Genomic DNA, 19,663 nt, shown 5'->3' on the forward strand with positions numbered 1-19,663 from the left:
TTCACTTCATTCTCCATCAGTTGTAAGATCCAATTAAACACAAGCCCCGTGGCACATTCAATGAATATTCCATGGATAAATCCATGCACAACACTCAAGACACTCCTGGAAAACACTGATGACAAAAAGTCCTTTGGTGCACCCAACCGTTCTCAGGACAAAGTGAGGCTGTTACCCAGCATCATGGCCTGTGGCCTCTCCTTCCTGGTCTCTTGTCACTGCTCATCCATGGTTATCCCCTGGCTGCTTCTCCAAAATGTCAGGCCCTCTCTGGCCTCTAGGCCTTGAACTACTTTCTTTCTTCCCCCCCCTCTGCCTAACTTCTATCCAACACTCCGGAGGCCCTTTCCTGCCTGGTCAGGAGTCCTCCTGTGCTCCCCGCACTCAGACAGGTCTTTCTGGGGTCTCACCGCCTTGCCCCGGGATGGCCCTCTCACTGAACAGGACCTCCCTAAGGGGAGCAGAGCACCACCTTCATTCGTCCCTGGCCTCGTTCCAAGACCTAAGGGTGGGCCTGGCCCAGAGGATGTCCTCTACACATCTCAGATGAACAAATGAAAGACAGGTCACCTGCAGTGACACCTAATACTAGCCCCTTGGTGGACAGTTGGGACAGAGGGAGCTCCAGGGTTTCATATACACAAGGCATCTGCTACGGAAAAATGAAGTGACTTAATACAACCACTTGAAAGAGAAAATCCTCCAGGCTGGCAATCAGAAGGAGCCGGGCTCTAGCCCCAGCTCTGCCTCAGAGCCGTATCACGTCCCTTTTCCAGGGCCTCAGTTTCCCCTCCTAACAAAAGGGACATGACCCCACTTTGCACGTCTTTGAGGATCAGACAAGATAACGGTGGTGAAAGGGGCTTTGAGAAGTACAAAGCTCTACCTAGACGTATAGGATGACAGATATTATTCAGGCACAAAGAGAGGTTTCTCCAGGGCCTGTTATCTCTTCTTTATTTTCTTTCAAGGAAATGGCTCAGCCCAGCCCGCCTGCATTATTGTTGGCACTGAGCGCCAGGGGCTGAGGGAGGCAGAGAGGGAGAAGGAATCTTTAAGAGAGACTCTCTGGGGGACACTAATATTTTTAATAGTTTGTGGGTTATGAAGCAAATCTCTGTTCTCCGTATTATATATCTCGGCTGAGCCTGAAGAATGTTTCCAGAGTCTTTAATGAAACTGAAGCAGTTACCCAGCAGAGAGAGAGAAAGAAAGAAAGAGGAGATTTATTTGCAGAGATGTTTGCTCAGAGAGAGGAGAAAGCGGCCAGAGGCAGGGGGCCTGGCGCAGCCACATTCCCGGGGCCATCGAGTGCCCTGATCCTGTCCTTGGTCACACTGGACCACCTGTCCTCCCCTTTGAAGGGCAGAGGCGTGCGCATGGCCCACTCTCCCCAAGGCTGGGGGACGCCTGTGCTTTCCTCTAATTGTCTGGAGAGGAGGGCGAGCTCGCCAGCGGTGGGGGGACTGGCTTTTATAGCACGTAGGAGAGCCGGCTGCAGCCCAGGGCCTCGGTGGGAGAGCGGAATTATTAATAGGTCCTACCGAGGCCTCGGGAAAAATGCAGGACTGCGTGGAGTTTAAAAGGTCAGCGTGAATAACTAAAACAGACTTTCTGGGGAGTCAGAATGGATTTCAAACACACTCAGCGGAGCCTGGGGCTCCTTTGCTGCGGTGGGTGCAGCATGAGCGTCTTTGTGTGTTTGCGGGTGTGTGTGCACACCCCTGGGGTCTCGAGACATTTGTCAGCTCCCAGGGAGCTTTGCTGGAGACTCCAGCCTCACAGGATGTGTGCTCTGGGCAACTTCTGAGTGCCAAGAGTGGCAGCTCAGTGGCTGCGCGGCTGTGTGCCAGGGCAACCACTCACCCCCTCTCTCTATAAAGCGAGGGGAGTGAATTAACTGGTCCTGAGAACATTTCCAAAGCGTGGAGGATGGGAAGAACCTGGCTCCGGCACTCCGCTAACCTGGGTTTCAGTCCTCAGCCGCTCATGCAACAAGTTAGGGAGCTTTGGGTAGGTTGGTTCCTTTCCCTTGGCCGTGGGGTGTAGTTCCCACCCTATAGGGCTGCTGTGGGGACAAAGTGAGCAGAGTCTGGGACACACCTGGCACACTAAGGTGTTCAAGACATGTGGCTCTTTTCTCCTCATGCCAGGCCATTTCTTTCAGAGACTCATCACTCATATTCTACCTGCATTTTAGAAAATTCATTCATTTGATTAGACCAATATTTATTGCACACTTATTATGTGCCAAGTGCTGTTCTAGGTTCTGGGATACAGTCAAAACTCCTGCCTTCTGGAGCTCACATTTTATGATCATTGGTATCTGCCTGTCCTGGGGTCAGGTGAGTCAGATGCTAAAAGCAGAGGCTGGAGGTGGGAGTAGAGACTGGGAGCCCCAAATCTTGAGTCCAGTCAGACTGACATTTACCATGACCATGGAGGAGGCACCTCATCTCTCTGAACTTTGGTTTCCCAATCTGCAAAATGGGGTAATAATAGCAATACTTTTTTTTTTTTTTTGAATGATTAAATGCACACCATTAGTAGGGGCTTAATAATTATTTACACCATTAGTAGGGGCTTAATAATTATTTGTTAGTGAATAAGTGTAAAAACATTTACACTTATTTTACACTAATAAGTGTAAAAACATTTGTAAACTTTGAAGGGCTATGATCCTTCCCTCTCTCCCTTTCATAGTCTTCTGCACACATGTTAAGGCTTCATGTTGATGGGTTGTAGTGAGATGGTCAGAAAACCCTAGCACTTTCCAAGAACTTTAAAGTGGGGACTATTATTTGAGCACCTGCTATATATTGACCTAGTGCTGGGTGCTGGGGGCAAGGAGATGAACCTGGGAGATTCCTTGCCTTTGTTATATTGTGTGGTTGGGGAGATGCAGCGGAAAACAGCCACGAACTATTTGAGGTTATTTGTGTGGTACAGAGGGAGGCATTGGAACTCATGGGAACCCAGAGAGGCATCTAGCCCTGCTTTGAGGATCTGGGAAGACCTGGTGACTTCTTGAAAGAAATGACCCCTACCCAACTCTCACAGTCATAGGTTCCTAGTCTCAAAGCATTCTTTAAGACCCTCACCCTTGTTTTACAGGTTTAGAAATTAGGACCATATATATTGTGTTCTTAGGGTATACATACTGTAAGTAGTAGAATCTACCAGATGTGACTCCAGGCTAGTAATCCCTCGGAACTTGCATTTCAGGAAATCTGATTTTATTTAAGTAGAAATATCTGGACAAGGCAATGATTTAGCGATGATAGTGGAATGCCAGGCACTGTGGGAGTTGGTAGTAGAGAGGTTCCAAGACTGGGAGTCCTGATCTGAGTCCAGATTTACCTCTTCCTGAGCCTAGGTCAGCAGGGAAAAGACACAGCACAGAGGAGGAAACATGGTGCTACGTTTTAAAGTTTCAGGTCCAACTTGGCTGAGCAGGTCAAAAGGTATAGCCTAGAAGAGAGGCTAAAATTTAAAAACTAAAACGACTCCTCCAGATGGAGCAGTGGCATTTAGTTGAGTTCAGGTAACCAAAACCCTGAAGAGTTGTCAGGTGACAGAAGTTGCTGGGATGGGTGAAGAAATCTTCCCCCTTGGCAGTCATAGCAAGCCAGGATCTCACCTCCTCCAGTACCATTTATCTGTACTTTTAGTCTACCTTAATCATACCTTTCTGAGGGCTCATACAATCCTTATTATACTAACCATGCCTTTTGGGACTTAACAGACTTTCAGAATATTGCTTTACATACTCTCCTAAACCCAACTTTCCCCTTCATGCCACATATTCTGCCTCCAGGAAGAAAGGCAAGAAGTTGGGCATCAGTGAGCTACTTGGTGGAGGAAGGACTTCCAAAAATTCTCTCCTCCATAAAAGCAACAAGAACATCATGAAAAAGTGGCTAGAATCAAATTTTTTTTCAGAACTCTGGAAATTAACCAAAGACTTGCAGCAATCCAGGAAGCATTTATTAAAACAAAAACAAAAACAAAAACAAAAACCAGCTTAATTTCAGTAAGAATAGCAAATGTTGTGGCATTTTAATATTCCCTATTCCCATCCCCCGCTCCCTTGGTGGTAGCCTTGAAAGCCAACACCTGAAGTCACAGTGAAAATCAGCAGCCTCGCAACCACTAGAAGGTACAAAACAGAGTGAAGCTCCTTTAAAGCCTCATTCCTAGAGAGCTGTCATTCTATGATCTGTCTCGTGAGGCCCTGGAAGACCTTACTTTCAAGGTTGTCTGCATTTGACCTAACTTGGAGTTCTCCTTCGTGCTAACAGTTTTTTCCCCAGGGGTTTTTGTTGAAAAACAATCAGAGGCAATTGTTTAAGCAGCTTGAGGCAATGGATAACAGTGAGGCAAACAATATATCATTAGCTGACCATTAAATGAACTGAGCAGAGACTTTAGTGTCCATACATGACAAAGAATACACAATTTACAGAACTGGTGCAGAAAAGTCACTAAGCAAACAGTAATAACAACAAACAGAAACAACATAGCTGACCCGAGGTGGAAGAAGAATCTGATTTCTAGAGTTGTCATGTTGTACGATTTTAAATATCCAGTTTTCAACAAAAAAGTATAAAATATGCATAGAAACAAGAAAGTATGGCCCATAACCAGGAAAAGCAAAGCAATCAATAGGAAGTGTCCTGGAGGAAGTCCAGAAGTTGTACTTACTAATAGACAAAGTCTTTAAATCATCTGTTTTAAATATGTTCAAAGAATTAAGAAAATTATGTCTAAATAATGTCTAAAGAACTAAAGAAAAGTATAAGAATGGCGACTCACCAAATACAGACTATCAAAAAGATAGTAAGTATTTTTAAAAGCACCAAGAGACATTCTCATATTGTATAGATGAAAAGTACAATAAATGAATTAAAAATTCACTGGCGTGGCTCAGTGGCAGATATGAGCAGGCAGAAGAAAGAATCTTCAAACTTGAAGATAGGTCAATTGAGATCACTTAGTCTGAAAAACAGAAAAAAAAAAAATACAGACAAATGAACAGAGATATATGGGACACCATTTAGTGTATGAACATATTCATAATCGGAGTCCCAGAAGAAAAGACAGAGAAATGGGCAGAGAGAATAACAAAGAAGTAATAGCTGAAAACTTTCCACATTTGATGAAAACCATTAATTTACACATCCAAGAAGTTCAATGAACTCCAAGTAGGATAAATTCAAAGGTTCAAACTTAGATATATCATAATCAAATTGCTGAAAGCCAAAGATAGAGAACCTTGAAAGCGGCAAGAAAGAAATGACTCAGTATATTTCTGAATAAGATTAATAACTGACTTCTCATCAGAAATCGCAGATGGATGACATATTCAAAGTACTGGAGGGAAATAATGTCGATGAAGATTTCTACATCCAGTAAAACTATCCTTTAAAAATAAAGGAGAAATTAAGACATTCTCAGATAAACAAAAACTAAGAAAACTGGTTGCTACCAAACCTGCCCTACTAGAAATTCTAAATGGAATCCTTCAGGCTGAACTGAAAGGACACTAAGACAGTACCTTGAATCCACATAATGAAATCAAGCTGAATATAAAAGACAGTATAAATTTGTTTTTTGGTCTGTAACTCTCTTTTCCTCTTGATTTAAAAGGCAACTGTATAAAGCGATGACTGTAAATCTCTGTTGATAGGCTTTATGATACCTAAGGATGTAATCTGTAAGCCAACCATACAAAAAGGGGGGGGAGGAAGAAAAGCTTTGTAGAAACTAAGTTTTATACGTTATTGTAATTAAATTGATATTAATCTGAATTAGACTATTATAAATTAAGATATTAATTATAATCCCCAGGGAAACCACTGAGAAAATAACTGCAAATGCAAGTAGTCATAGACCTGGATTCGCACAACAGGGTTGTCATTTCACTGTCAGATGACCTGGGCAAGCTGCTTTCAATTTTTGAGTCTTAGTTTCCTCATCAGACAAATGGCTATAATTAATCCACAGGTTGATCTATCCACAAAGAAGGGAACAAATGTGCTATGCATGTTGATGGAAGGACATTGATACCTTCCACTGGCCTGTGGCAAGCCAGACTGCTAGCCTGGTTGTGAATCTTGCCTTCTTAGTTGTGTGACATTGCGCAAGTTATTCAACTTCTCAGGGCCCCATTTTCTTCTGTTCAATGGCAAAACAACGGTCCCTGTGGAATCAAATGCAGCCATGTGCTTGTCCTTATCTGGCAGAGTGTATATAGTAGGCATCTAATACATGTTGGTGATTATTCTTAACTGTGAGCAACCCAAGGACAGGGATGCCTCCTTAATCATTTCTGGGTTCCCAGAGCCTGGCACAGAGAAGCTGCCCAGTAGAAGGAGTGTTTGTTAAACTGAACTGAACTTTGCTATCCCTTCTGTCATCCAGATGAAGCTTAAAACCTTGTGAAAGTTCACACCACAGGGGAGAGGCTGGGGCTCAGGAGGCCAGGGCTGGAATTAGGAGAAAAAAGTGACTGGTGGGATCTATCTCTGTTCCCTGCTGGGCCTGGAAGTCCCCAGCCAGGCCCAGTGGTACAGTGGGTGGACTTCTTAGAAGCAAATGTCATAACCTCAGCACCAAGAGGGGGCGGGCTTGCGTTTTTCCCACATTAGGACATCTTGCTAAGAATGGGTTCCTGGCCTTGAAAGATATTTGGGGTCCAAGGGTGACCAGGCCTATTTCAAATCTCTTAAAGGGGCCACACATCCTCCCTCAGCCCTGCACCACCCTCCTCTCCTTCACAGCTTACCATCCTGACAGTCCTCACTTCCTACCTCCCCTCTCCTGTCAATGTCATTCTGTCTTCCTGCCCTTTATGGCCCTGGCTAAAGTCTCCAAGAGCCTCCTCCTGAATAAATCCAAACCTGGCAGGGCCAGGACAGAGCTACTTGGGTTTCTGGGGCTGCGTCTTTCACGGCCTGCTAAATGCTCTAAGAGCGCTGAGTTAAAAATAATCCCAGAGGGCAATCACTGCCAAGGCTTGCACTGTGGGCAAGTGAGCAGGAAGCAGGAATCGCGTTGCTCACTATGAGCCAGGCCTTTTCCAGGCCTGTCCATGGGCTTCTCCATTTAGTCCTCACGGCTGCCCCATGAGGCAGATATAGTTACAAAACCCACTTCATCCCATGAGGAAACTGAGGCACAGAGCAGTTAGATAACGTGTTCCAGTCACAGAATAAGGGGTGAAGCCGAGACTGGCATCCTAGTAGTCTAAGGGCAAAGAAACACTTCACCAGAACCCACTGAGCCTCTCAAGGTAGGACAGTCTCCACCCAGGCAGGCCTGGGAGGGCAGCAGAGCCTCTGCCTGTGCTTAAATTAGGGCTAATTTCAGAACCTGGGGTTGGATTTCAGGAAGACAATCAGCCTCAATGAAAGCATCACCAGGAGAAAGCAGAGGGAGAGAGGGGGAGAGGGTGCAATTTGTTTGCAATCAGACTTGGCCACCATCTTCCCTCCCCACCCAGCCTCCCCCCAGGGAGACTGGTTTCCCTTGTCAGACATCCATGGCAGGGGTCTGGGCCTAGCAAGAAGGAATGTAAAGGGTCCTGCTTGGGCGATGGCCAAGTGCAGGGAAGACTGAGGCCTCCAAGGGCCTCATCCAGCATGGAGCACCCCATCCCTGGAGGGAGTTGGCACCCTAAGGCACAAGGCTGCAGATTACCTCTAAGGTTCCTGCTGGCTACCTGAGTCTCTGAGTTGGCCTGCAGTGTGCTGAGTGTCCTTGCTCATTTCACTCACCTCTCTGAATCTCCTGCTTCCTGTTCGGTAACACAGGGTGTTAAACGATTCTTTCTAGGGTCAGTTATAGCTGACAGGCTCATATATTCACCCCCAAGTCACCCCCTGAGGACTAAATCCCTTTGGTAGCACTTTTAAAGAGATGCAGTGTAAACCACAGACCACCAGAGCTGTTGCAACCCCACAACTGGCAGATAGATGCAGGCCCAGAGGACAAGGGACTAACCGAGGGCCACGCAGCAGATTCAGCACATTGGGGCCCTGAGCAAGTGGGCGAGGAGATGGAGGAATGAGTGGCTTAGTCAGAAGGTCAAAACTGACCCTCAGTTATGCCCAAAAGTAAATGAGGGGGGTTCTCAAGCCGGGGGCTATGGTTAGAAGTGCACACAGCCTGCTGCCTTGGGCAGGTCTATCAGCCTGGGACTGATAGCCTCATGTGGGAAGATGACAGCTGGGCATGAAGACTGTCAGTCCTGCCTCAACCTCGCCTAGTGGAGGCCACCCTGAGCTTCAGGCCCCCAGAACAGTCTGGAAATGTCTGCTCACAGGCCAGGTTAGGGGTTAAATGAGATCACAGATGAGAAGTGCTCTGATGACAAGACATGCTACACAATGTAATAGGTGCTACCTGAGAGGCCACCACCCCACCAGAGTCTATTCCCAAGGAAGAGTTCGCTACGTAAAGAACAAGACTCTGACAGACACAGCCATGTGCCAGCTGGCAGGGGACACATGGGATCAGCTCTACTCTGGATAGTTCCCACTTCAAGTGCCAGAAGCCTGGCCCTTCCTTTAATCCTGGCTCTAGATCCCCATCACACGCAGATGCACACACATGCACTCAGGCACACACACACACACTATGTGCACACACAAATACATATATACACGTGTGCACACACGCTCACTCACACCTAACCGGTCTCCCAGTCAGGCTGAGCTTGCCTCTTAAGTCTCCAGAGACCATAGTTTTTCTCTCTCCTAAGCCGACACTGCCTGCCTCCAGACCTCGATGTCCTCCACCAGCACTAGCCTCCCTGGATTCCTGCAACTTATGCTCCAGCCTGCAGCCAGAGGGGATTTTATGAAATGCAAGTCACATCTCTGAGGGGAAGGGAAGAGAGAGCGAACTAAGGATGTTCAGACCCGACAGCTCTAGAACAGGCCTGGCTCCTGAGAGAAGCGCTTGGTGACTCTGGGTAATGCTGACAGTGTCTCCCCGCACCCCCACCCCACCTCATTACCACAACTGCCAGTAACGGGACAACTTACTGAGCAGAGTCAAAGGGCCATGTGCTTAACATCTGTTGCACTACTGAATCTCTCTGAGGCTCTGCACAGCTGGAAGCGAGCCCCTGTCTACCTGGTAGAATAAAGGTGAGGGCGACAGGCCTCATGTGGGTGCTGTGGAGCGGAGTCTGGCACTCCATCCACGGCTGAGCTTGCCGCCATCACTGTCATCACCCTTGCTGTAAATCGGGTTGGTGTGGGCACCCCCTGTGAAATGAGAGCTCTGGAGGGGTTTGCCTCCCCAGATTGAGTTCTGGGCCCTGGGGTACAGCTCAGGACCTGAGGAGAGTGCAAGTTTGCAGAGTGAATGATTTGGTCTTCTTGTTTGAGTCTCTGTCAGCTCAAACAAGCTTAAAGGGGCAGGAAAAGGGCAGAGCCCAGGGTTGGTAAGTCCATTTCACAGATGATCAAAGTGAGGTTCAGATACATTTTAGGACCAGGGTGTGCTTTGCACAGCAGTGCATCCCTGTAGGGGTGGTTGCTTGTTTTTCTGTCTATGGGCGCTATCGTGTTGGGGAGGAAGAAGTTAGGTATGTCCACTCCAGGGATGTCTTTTCATTCAGTCAGCATTTGAATGGTACTCACCATGTGCTGAGCCCTTTCATGTACATGGTCTCAGTTAGTCCTCAACACATCCTCTCTGTTTTCGGAAGTGAAGACTGAGACTCTGAGAGTTTCAGTAACATGTTCAAGGTCACACCAGTCAAGCTTGGAAGTGGTAGAGCCATCATTCAAACCCAGGTCCCGAGCCTAACATTCTTTACTCTGCTCCGACAGACCGCACAGGCCCGGCACCTCGGCCCTCCCTGAAGCAAGGCAAGGTCTAAAGCAGGCCCCAGACTTGGTCCCCAGCATCGCCCAGACCACTCACGTTTGAAAGAGAATTTGGCAGACCCACTGGGATTAATTAATTACAGGCCTATCTTCAGGGTGGCCCGGTCGGCTATCTCGGCGGCTGCATACCTGTTGATTGCATAATCCATAAATACATTTGACATCTTTAATTGGAATCAGGCCCCCGGCCCTGCCCACAGTTGAGTTACGAGCTCCAAAGTCCCTGTTGGCAGTCCTGAGCTTCTGCCTGAATAGGGGCCCAAGGAGGAGGAATCAACTTGGGGCTCAATGACATTTCCCCAGGATTACAAGCAGAGAAAAAACCCACTGCTCCTCAAGAGGGCTCTTCTTCAGGAGCTGTGGCTGTGGACCACTTCTCCATCCCATCTCCCCCCGTCCCGAAAGCCTCCCCGGGCTGCTGCACCATGTGACAGTAAAACAACCATACTGGGTTTGACAGATGAGATTTTTGGGCTTTCTGCTCATCCCGCAGCAGCCTGACTCTCACCCATCTCCTCTCCCAAGGTAAGCCTAGCCCCTCTCCAGTCCAACACACACAAACCAGATGCCGCAGCAATAAGATAAGACACTCTGCTTGCTGGGACACTGCAGGGGCACCCAGGATAGCGTCTGAATCCTAGAACTGTCGCCTACTTGGTCAGTACTTTGCACAAGTCACACAACCCCACTTTCCTTCACGCACTCATTCAGTCCCTCACTTGCTCAGCATCACTGAAGGCTGATCGCTTGCCGGGCTCTCAGAGAGGTTTTGGCTGCAGGGACGGAGGGGAACTGTAACAGCTGAGGAGTTCCCTGTCTGGAAGAGGCCACAGCCCAGAGGGAAAGTGTGGACAGAGGGGCCAAGGGAGGCACAGGCCAGGGGCAATCATCTCAGCTTGGGGAGAGACAATGCGGAAGGAAAAGGGGTTCCCCACAGACACGGTCCTGAGCTGAGCCAGTCTTCCTGGACAGGTCCTACATGGTCTACCCCTCACCCCTCTCCTCTACCTCATTTGATAACACAGTGGGTTGTTGTGAAAACTTACACAAAAAGCCTGTAGAAAGTGCCTGGCACAATGCAGCTCTTTGATATTAGGTTCTTTCTAAGCTTTTTCCTTCTAGACTCACGTATAAAGTTACAATATTGGTGGGGCACACTGGGATAAAAGACAGGGGCTCCGCTCACCCATGACCTTGCTCAGCCACCCTTAAGGCTCAGCGGGTCATAGTTTGGCCCATCTGTAGGAAAATTCCACCTCAGGGTGCTCCACTCACACCCTAGACCACCTCTAAAAGCTCTTCCAATTCTTCCTGGTCCCCCATTGGGGCTGTGTCTGCCCAGAGGGAGGGGACTAGTCCTACACACATCTTCCCTTCCTCTCCCTCAGCCCAGTCCCTATGGAAAGCTTCCAGGTGACACAGTTTGGAAAAACAAACTCTAGGAAGGAAAAGGTGTGTCCTGATAGGACAGGTAGAAAGCCAGTATGGCCAAGAGTTTGCTGGGACCCTGGGCAAGTGGTTTACATGTCTGAGCTTCATTTTCCTCCTCTGCATCCCTTCTTAAATGGTTAACTCAGTGATTCATTTATATGAACGTGTCTACTCCATTCAGAAATTGTTCATTCTGAGGATAAGCAGCAAACAAAACAAACTCTCCAACATGTTGCGATTACGTTCTAGTGGAAGAGACAGGAGTTAACAACCGAGTAAATAACTTGTATCCTGAGTGGTAATAACCACTAGAAAAAAGACATAAGGCTGGGTAAGGAAGATTGGAGGGCGCAGGTGGGGTGCTATTTTACTTAGCGGGATCAGGGAAAGCTTCACCAAAAAGGGGACATTTGAGCACAGATCTGAAGGGGGTATGAGAGCAGCCATGGGGGATATCGAAGAACATTTTAGACAGAGGACATCTCTAATATGAGGAAAGAGCATGTCTGGCATGTCTGAGGAACAGCAAAGAGGCCAGTGGGCCTGAAGGGCAGTGAAAGGGATTGGAGGATGAGAGGCTGCTGGGTGAGGTCATTGTGGTTACAGGTGGGGATGAGGTTGGGGGATCATCATGAAGGACCTTAGGCCATCATGAGGACACTGGCTTTTCCTCAGAGTGCTGGGGGAGCCATTGGAAGGCTTTAAGCCAGGGCAATGACATGTATTTTAGAAGCTAACCCTGGCTGCTGTGTGGAAAGTAGAATGCCAGGGGACAGGGGAGAAGCAGAGAGTCCAGGAGAGAGGCCACCTCACTAATGGGGAGAAAGGGTGGGCTTTGGGCCAGGGAGATAGAGGAGACATGGCAAGCTGTGGATGCCTTGTATCCAGCGTGATTGAGAGCTCATGGGATGTGGTGATGAACTGGACATAGATACAAGGGAAAAAGAAGAGTCGAGAATAAGGCCAATTGTTTGGGCCCAAGCACCCGTTGGAACGCCGTCTCCATTTCCTGAGTCGAGGAGCAGGTTTGGGGGTTAGCAGGAGGCCCGAGTCTGGTTTGGGGTGTGCTAATTTTGAGGTACCTGCTAGACAGAGACATGAGGAGACAACTGGACACAGGAGTCTGGGATTTAGGACAGAAATCCAGGATGGAAATATACATTTGAGAGATAACTTTAAAAATGAGTTATGATGGAGAAGAGATGTGAATGGAACCCCGGAGCTCTCCACGCTTAGAAAAGTCAGGCCATGAGTTGGAGCCAGCTAGGGCACTGCAAAGGAGCAGCCAGTCATGCAAAGAGAGAAGAGGGGTGGCCTGAAATTCAAGTAAAAGTTGTCTTAAGGAGAAATTACCCACAGAGTCAAAGGTTGCTGACAAATAGACCCCCTTGCAGGAGAAGATAGATGAGGGGTGTGTGGAACCTGAAAAGCGAAGGGAGCCAAACACAAGGTCGTTGACTTCCCTCTCCTGAGATTCCACCTCAGAATGGGTCTTTTTGGAATTGAATGGCCAGGGCTCTGGAATCTCTCTAGATGGGCTCCTACCCCCAGGGCCATAACCTGGGGAAGAAAGCCCCAGTAGAGGCCTAGGTTAGCCCTAACTCCTGGAATGCCTTTGAACCCCACAAGGAAAAGTGGGAGCTCGGAAGCAGGTAATTTCAGCCAAGTGCACTGTGTTTGCTTAGAGTTTGGGTGCAGCAACCATTTAATTACTGAAGTAAATCATGTCACCGTCCCCTGTAGCCGCAGTGCAATAACACCATGCTGACCACACTTTTAAGGGTGATATAAGCCTCTGAGTGCAAGCTAAGAGGTTTTATAGGCCACCCTTTGAATGAGCCTCTTTCTCCCAGAGCCCACAGGAGTTGTGTGTGCCCACACCCGCTCAGCGGTGGGCTGGGAGGGTGGCTCTTGGGGGTCACCTTCTTAGACAAGGTCCATATGACTTGGGACCAGTCCAGGGCTGGCCGGCAGCCCAGCCAGGAGGTGGTAGAAGTCCGTCTTTTGTGTCTTCTGCTCATGTCATTGTGATGTGTTTCTCTCGCTGTCCAGACACTACCCAACTCAAATCCGTATCAATTCAACAAATATCTACCGGGCCTGGCCCAGTGCTGAGAGCTTAGAACCCAGGTTTGCCAAAGCACGGCCCACCAGGCAGATACAAGAGGTAAATGGAAACTCTGCTCCTGGGGTACGGCAGGATGAACTAAGTGCCTAACGAGAGACAAAGCATAAAGCCATGTGAGTGCTGAGGAAGGATGATGGATTCGGGAACATCTGTTCCTACAAGGCTTACAAGGGTAATATTTCAATAGACAGGATTCAGGCATAAAGAAATTCCAGGCAGTGAAAACAGCATGGGAAAAGGCCCAGGGACTTCTTGTATTCCACAGCTGGACACTCGCAGAAGCTCAGACTCCTCGACTCAGACCCTCAGAATCAGACTCTCAGGTTGCTGGGGTCCTAGGATGCAAGAATTTCAGCTCACTGAGCAACACAGAGGTGCACCTGGTCAGACCTCTCCCCCTAGGGCAGGAGATCCCGCCACCAGTCACCAACAGGTGACACCTTCCAAGATGGGTGGAGACAAGGGCGAGGATTCCATCCTGCACAGGCATCCGCTCAGCATCTCTGTCCCCATCCATCAATCTTCAGACACTGACCAGGTGCGCACTGTGACCCGCTTTGTTCCACTGTGTTCCAGCGCTCTGTCTGTCCCTTCCTCCCGAGAGCGCAGCTCCCCTTCCCAGCGGGGCTGGTGTTTCTGTGGCAGGGCAGGGGCAGGGCCGGGTCCGTTAGTGTGCTTATACTTGATAACAGCCTAGGATCTTGCTGAGGAGCTTAGACTCTGGCCTAATCCTACCCTAACATATTTACCTCCCTAAGCCCCAGTTTCCTCTTCTTTAATATCAGGATAATAACAACAATAGTGAGCGATGATTTTGCTCTTACTATGGATCCGACACTGGGTTAAGTGCTTTACAGGCATGATCTCTGCTGAACAATCTCTGATACAGGCACTATTTATTATTCTCTCTTATACTGAGAGACCAAGGCACAGAGAGGTAAATTAATTTACCCATGGTAAACCAGCTGGTCAATGGTAGAGCGGGATATGGACCAAGAAGTCTTACTTCAGAGCCTACTATTAATGACAATGATAATAATAATAATAATAAACATAATAAACTATCTTTTCCTAGGAATCTGTGCAGCAAATTTTAGATCACTGGGTGTTTAAAGTCGGTCTTTAGGGGCTTTGGATATCAAGTATATGAGTATATGGCCTGGGGCAGTGTGGCTGCTGAGAAATTATTTTTTTTTGTAGTGAGGAATATATTTTTATAATCTGAGTAATTTCCTTTTAGTGTGTTTAGTTCTCATTAAAAACTGTGTGCTTCTTCCAGGAAATGAACATGTTTTATTCAACTTGAAATCCCCAGCGTAATGCCTGGCACACAGTAGGTGCTTAGTGGATGCTTGCCAAATGAACTGAGCTTCCTCTCAGGCTCACACGGCAGGCCTCCTTGCTCCAGGGCTGACCTGCAGGCTGGGCACGTCAAGGGGTGGAGCAGGAATCGATCCTTAGCCATTTGTGAAGGGGTCTAGCTGAACGGCCAGGCATGTGGATGTCCGTGCCTGGCTCCATGGCAATACTTTAACATGTGCTGTGCAAAGACTCCTAAAGCCTTGCAATGCAGAAGCTTAAAAAAAAAAAAGAACCAATATACAGCTAAGATGTGGTTAATACATTCAGCATGCTTCCCCCTCCAGTTAATTAGAAAACTTTATTACAGGAAAGTCAAAGTGGCTTTTCTTTCCAAGGGAAACGTACCAACTTCTGAGAAGTGGGGACGAGGAATGCCAAGAGCGGCTCCATCATCTTTTCCATCCCACCCTTTCTGGGTTTGCTGACAATCGCCCAACTGCCTGTCCAGTTGAGCTCATCTGTGACATGATTGACTTACACCTGGGCCGTGAGAAGAAGCTGATTTGATAGAAATGACATGTGCCTGCCCTGACATCAAAAGGCCCAAGTTCTGATCCCATTTCTCCAACTTGCTGCATGACCACAGCAGGAGATGAGATGGTTCTGGGCTTGGTTTCCACACCTTTTGGAAGGACTGATAACTGCCCCTATCTCTGAGGTGCCTGAGAGGTTGGGTCAGACAGTGAGGCAAGTGAAATATGGAGGCTGGGTCTCAGGGATACCAGTACATCTGGCCAATTCAGGGGGAAAAAAGAGAAAAAAAATCCCTGTAGAGGCTCATTAGGTTCTGCAGACCAAGCATCTGTGTGGGCTCACTGGGATTTCCGTAGTTCAAACCATGCTAAGCTGGTACATGGACAATGGGTGACCATATGGGGCTGCAATCCCTGCCTAGACTGGGAATGATTCACATCCTGTAAGACATTCTGACTTAACATAATGCAGGCCAGGTTAGGGTAAAGCACACACACTCACTCAAAAATGAGGGCTGGCTGCCCTCTGACCCTTGGTTCAATAGCTACCTCCCGGGCAGTGATCCTAGGAGATAGGAGTGTCCACATCAAAGGACAGAGAAGGGACAGATTTATGGGTGTGCAGGGGCTCCTCCCAGGTGTTTCTGCTCCAACCCCTCCCCACTGGAGCATCTGGAGAGGAGGCATTGGCCTTGGGAAGGCAGAAAGAAAGGGTTTTCTTGAAGCCAGTGCCTTCTCTGGAGTGTCTGACTCAGGGAAGCTGGGCCTGCTGCCAAGGCCCCAGCTGGGGTTGAAGGGAACATCACCTCGACTGACAAATTCTGAAACGGGTCTCTCCTGGCCAGGCAAAATGATTCCTCCTTCATGGTGCTCTCTGCAAGCACCTTCCCCATGAAGCCTCCTCTGGTTCCCTCAGAAAGGACCGGTCGCCTCTGTGCTCTCAAAACATGCAACATCTTCCATAGAGCTCCTCTTGGAGGGAGGGCCTGTATTTCATTTATCCTGCGATGCCTAGCACAGTGCCTGACAAAGGGTAGTTAGGAATGAAATAAGTGTGGCGTTGCCATGAGGGGAATTGCTCTTGACATTATGTAGACAGATCTAAATGGCACCCACTCACTAGAAAGATGGGGAAACGAAGGCCCAGGCTTGGCCCAGGTAGCTGCCGGGAGTCACTAGCCCATGTGGCACAGAGCTCAGGGTTCTCTCCTGCCCACTGCAGCACCCAGTGGCTCTTGCATGCTGATCTGGGCTTCAGAAAAAAGTTCTCCCTCCCCACCCTGCCTTAATCCACCAACTAGGCTGTGTGTAGCCCAGCCAGGAGGGGGAAATCGCCACATTACAAAAATCATACGAAAGAAATTATGGATGGAAAAATCATTACCTTATAAATTGGCCGAGCTGTTCAGAACTTGTAGGAAACAGGGCATATAAAATTCATATGGCACGTTGGGGCTTTGATAGCTCCTCATTATAGCTCTCAGACTGCAGTGAAAATTGTCCTCACCCAGAGAGAGCTAATTTTCCTTTATTAATGACATGGGGCGGGGCTGATACCATAAATTCCAGCTACCTGAGGGCCCTGGAGCTTGGGATAAGCTCTTTTGAGTGACATATCTCTCAAGGCTGCACTGTCCCCACCCACTCCCACCAACTGCTGCACCCAAGAAAAGCAAGACAGGGGAAGATGACCACCCCCTGCCCTAGGCCCCCAGCCTTCACACCACAAAAACACAATTTGGGTGGGTGGGTGGAGGCTATCTTTTCTCTGATGAGGCCTTGACCTGAAATGTTTAATAAATCAACCCCTTATGGAGTGCTGAGGATAAGAGGAATCACATATCCCAAAATTTAGGTGTAACTTCTATAATGGGAGTGGTGTGCACTCTGCCACCCACACTCCTCATAGACAGGCTGTGACCAGGATCATGGCTCTGGCTGTCCAAGTGGGCAGGACTGGACTCTGGTCACAGGCCCATAGAAGATCCAAGAATATAGAGTCATAGTCATATCAGAGCACAGTCAGGTGAGCCTGGTCCTTGAGACAAACCTGGCTCCTAGCCTGTGGTTTGCCTTTGTTACAGCTGCACTCAGCACCCAGAGTTCCAAAACTTAGATACCTTTTAGGTTAAATGTTCTCCCTGCCCATAATAAAGATGAGAAAACTGAGGGCCCACAGATATTCCCTGAATGCCAGCATAGTGACCTGGAGGGGCAGAGAAAGTGCACCCAGGCCCCTGCCCCTACCAAGGCTGATTCTCCGCTGTTCACACTTCCTCTGCAGGATGAAATGACGGAAAATGATATCAGTCACAGCCAGGCCCACAGTCCCAGCTCCTGGCTCTTCTGGACCACATGCTCCCAAGAGAAAAGGAAAAGAGAGAGTCTTCCTGTCTTCCCAGATAATCACATGTCCCAAAACATTTCCCTGATGGCCACAGCTTCTTGAAATGCCCTGCTGTCTCTGTCCCTTTGGGTCTGCATTTAGCAGCCCTTCTCACCTGTGTGTGACCTTTACAGGTTCTGTGCATGTTGCCTAATCTACGGTCTACAGCAGCCTCCCGGCCCTGGTTACAGATGAGAAATTTGAGGGGTAGAGCAGGTGAGTGGTTGTTATGGGTTGAATTGTGTCCCCCAACTTCATATGTTAAAACTCTAACCCCAGTTCCTCAGGTGTGACTGTATTTGGAGATTGGCCTTTAAATGAGTAGTCAAGTTAAAATGAGGCCTTTAGGGTGGGCCTTAATCCAACCTGACTGTTGTCTTCTTAAGAAGAGATTAGGAATCAGAGGGCACCACTCTCGCATGCACAGAGAGATGGCCGTGTACAGAGGCAGCAAGAGGGCGGCTGTCTGCAAGCTGGGGAGAGGGGCCTCGGAGGATGCCAACCCTGCTGGCACCCTGCCCTTGGACTCCCAGCTTCCAGAACCCTGCACAAATGTCTGCTGTTGACGCCCCCAGTCTGTGAAACTTGTGGAAGCCCGAGCTAAGATAGTGGTTTACCCAAGATTTACCAAGATGAGACTTGAATCCACGTCTTCTGACTCCCAGTTCTGATTCTTCCCTACTGACAAGTGGGCACCTCCCAAAGCCCCAGGTAGCTGGACTGTGCATTCAGAGATAACAGGAGTTGCATCTCCAGTGCCAGGGGTTTGTGAAGTCTTTGCTGTTTTGCTGAACCATGAGTGAGCTTATGAGGTCGGTCTGCTGGCTGGAGGGGATGAATGGGGAGGGAAGGGAGGCTAGAGCATGCAGGCCCCAAAGGCATACTTGGCCTAGACTGGGTGCTTCTGCCTTTGTGACAGCTGAGGTCAGTACCCGGGTTTACACAACTGCCTCTTGCTCTGTCCCACCCCTCCCTGCAGCCGAAAGCGGAATCCCCTGATGGGATATTTGGCACAACCTGGGGTTTCACAGGCCTGTTCCTTCCAGAAGAAGCTGCAGACCCAGCCAGCGCTGGCCCACAGACTCACAGGAGAATTGCAAAACCGAGGCGTCCACCCCAGATCAAATTCCCCTGCCTTGGGTCTTTGAGCTACTTGTTTATACAGAAGAAAATCTATTTCCCACCCTCAGCAGGGAGGTGGCTGGACACAGACAATTGTGTCATTGGGGCACAACATAGGAAGCGTGGCCCAAGAGAGACTCTTCCATCAGGCGCTGGTCCCCAGAGGAAGCTGCAGACTTCTCCAGGAGCTGGCCCAGATGCCCACAGCCAGGGCAGGGACAAAGGCCCGGGCACAGACTCAGGGACACAGGTGACGGCAATGAAGGCCTTTCTCACAGTCAGAGCTGACCCTTGATGGAGTAGGCCGTCCCCAGCAGTGCCAAGCTCGCTGGCAGGGGTAGTATACAAGCTGCTGCTGGAAGCTGAGGAAAGGACCTAAACATCATATGGAAGGTTGGCCAAAATGACCCCAAAGGCCTCTTCCAGCCTTGGAAAGGTAGGAGTTTAGAACCTAGATCCATCCACTCACTGAACATTTATTGAGTACTTATGAGCCCTGTGTGGAGAGAGGGAAATGGACAATTACAGTCCAGAATCAGGTAATGAGGTATGCAGCGACAGACGGATATCCAGGATGCTCTGCGACAGACACTGCCCACGCCCCTCCCAAACCCCCTCCCTTAAACACTCCTGGACAATTTTCAGCTATGGGCACCTGCATTTCTTTGCCTGAGACCTTCTCTGACCACCAGGTCCCACTCCGCCTGAGCACGCCAGTGCTGCGGAATGAAGGCTCCCCTCCGGGCCAACGACGGACAGGAACTGGAGTATGGAAACCTCAGCTCCCTGCCTCCCAGGTGGATAGTTCTGAGGCACGTGGTCCAGTTCCCAGGTACTCCAGCACACTGAGCTCCTCCCG

At 48.8% G+C, this 19,663-nt stretch overlaps 1 protein-coding gene across 1 annotated transcript in view; it reads right to left on the reverse strand.

The window, feature by feature from the left end:
• The window catches only part of TRABD2B (TraB domain containing 2B), a 195,479-nt gene that overhangs the window by 61,046 nt on the left and 114,770 nt on the right, over window positions 1-19,663 (reverse strand). The gene's annotated exons all lie outside the window — the stretch shown is intronic.

Source organism: Miniopterus schreibersii (genome assembly GCF_964146895.1).
Source record: "Miniopterus schreibersii genome assembly, chromosome: 8".
Taxonomy (NCBI): domain Eukaryota; kingdom Metazoa; phylum Chordata; class Mammalia; order Chiroptera; family Miniopteridae; genus Miniopterus; species Miniopterus schreibersii.